A 2,463-nucleotide genomic window follows, 5' to 3' on the forward strand; every position below is an offset into this window, starting at 1 on the left:
TGTAAAGAGATAGCTTCGAATTTGGGGGTATCAAAACCAAAGCAAAATATGGTGAAAGTAAAAATAAAATAGATAAACCCCATAATTTATTATACCATACCTGTTCACACTGAAACACTTATCACAATATTCTGTGGATCTATATTAAAAAAAACTTGTTAAACTTTGTGACATATTTCCATTCTATGGAGGTCAGGTGCGAACGAACACCCCATAATTTTATGATATCATATTTCTTCGAATTGAAACATATTTTTAAATAATAACGTTATTATTTCAGCACGGATCACTCTCTGCATGAGTACCGATTAATGTTTTGTTTTTGTTTTTTTCTTAGCGGAGTTTTTTTTTTTTTTTTGAGAAAACCTTTTTTAACAAAAATTGAAAGTACACTTTTTTCTTGTTTTTTCTTTTTTTTTTTTTTTAAGAAAACCTTTTTTAACAAAAATTGAAAGTACACTTTTTTCTTGTTTTTTCTTTTTTTTTACAGAAGTTGTTTTATATAAAAAATTATGAATGCTTTTTCTTTATTAAAGAAATTGGGTACTCATGCACTTATTGATCCGTGCTAAAATAATAACGCTATTATTTAAAAACCCATTCTTAACATGGGGTTGTACCTATTCTGTACTTTAACCTTATAATTGAATAAAAAAAACGGTAAATTTTTAGATTATGTCCACCTCCCCAATTTTCTTTTAAATGACGACTTTTATAGGTCTTCGACTATGCTGAATACGGAAATCGCATTGAAATAAGTAGTTATCGAGATATAAAACGTTGTATAATGCATTGTAATTTCTGGCGGCCATCTTTTTATGTGCCTGCGCGCACGTCATAAACAAATCTACGCGCGTTTCAAAGATGGCCGCCAAAAATACAACGCATAAAACAACTATTTATATCTCGATAACTACTTACTTCTGCAAAATTTCAATGCGATTTTCGTATTCAGCATAGTTAAAAACCTTTAAAAGTCGTCATTTGAAAGAAAATTGTGGAGGTGGACCAATATAAAAAAAATACCAAATACATATAAAACTTTAATTAAACTTGGAAATACAATTTAAAAAATAGCGCAGATCAATAAGTGCATTAGCACCCATTAATCGACTAACGTGACCTTATTGCCAAATAAGCCCCGGCTACAATGTTGAACGCGCCGTTCACGTTGTTTTTTTGTTTGTTTGTTTTTTTTTTTTTTTCAAGTTAAATTCAACTTTCAGAATATCTTTTTATTTTTTTATAATTTCACGATATCTTTTTTTAATAATAAATTGTTAGTTGGAAGCACAGAATAGTTACAAAACACCATCCTCTCTCTATGGTAAGAATGACTGAAAAAAAAAAATTAAAATATTAGGTACTCATGCAGAGAGTGATCCGTGCTGAAATAATAACGTTATTATTTTAAAAGCCATTCTTAACATGGGGAGGGAGGGTGTTTTATACCTATTCTGTACTTTAACCTTACAATTGAATAAAAAACATATTATAAAACTTTCGTTAAACTTGGAAATACGATTTAAAAAATAGTTTACTGCTATATTTGAAAATTACACATGGCAGCAGACTCTGTGTTAAACACGTTAAATTTGTGAAAATGAGTTAAAACTAAAACAAAATATACAAAATACTGTTAAAAACCCCCGAATACATGTCTGCCTATGTCACGGTAACATATATTGAGTGAGTTCCTGACAGTATTTTGTATAGTTTTTTACTTTTAACTCATTTTCCTAAACTTAATGTGTTCAACACAGTCTGTCGCCATTTGTATTTTTCAAATATACCGATAAACACTACATGCTTTCAGACCGATTAAACATTTTACACTAAATAAAAACACTAAAATCTTATCCATTTAAGTAGAAAAGTAACTTATCTTTCCTTTGATAGCATTTATTTGTTATACTAATTTTTCGACGACTTTTTCGTTTCTGTGTTTAGTAATACAAACCCGTTTTATTTACTGTAACCTTTAGTCGACTCGAAAAACAGTGTTTATCAGTGTATTTGAAAAATACAAATGGTGGCGGACACTGTTGATGATGTTAAGCTTGTGAAAAGGATTTAAAACTAAAAAACTACACAAAATACTCTCAGAAACCCATCGAATATGTCAGTCTATATCACGATAGCATATAATCAGTGGGTGTCTGACACTGTTTTGTATAGTTGTTTTTAGTTTTTAACTGATTTTCACAAACTTAACGTATTCAACAGATTTCGTGACCATTTGTCTGTTTCAAATACATCGATAAACACTGAGTTTTTCGAACCGATTAAACATTTCACATTAAATAAAAACACTAAACAATTATCCAGTTATATAGAAACGTAATTTACCTTACCTTTGCTTTCATTTATTCGTTTTTGGACAACTTTTTCGAATCTGTGTATAGTAACCCCCCCCCCCTCACCCAAATATTAATTAAAAACTCACATTTTTTAATACAATAA

Source organism: Euprymna scolopes, chromosome 22 (assembly GCF_053919585.1).
Source record: "Euprymna scolopes isolate OS-2025 chromosome 22, ASM5391958v1, whole genome shotgun sequence".
NCBI lineage: Eukaryota > Metazoa > Mollusca > Cephalopoda > Sepiida > Sepiolidae > Euprymna > Euprymna scolopes.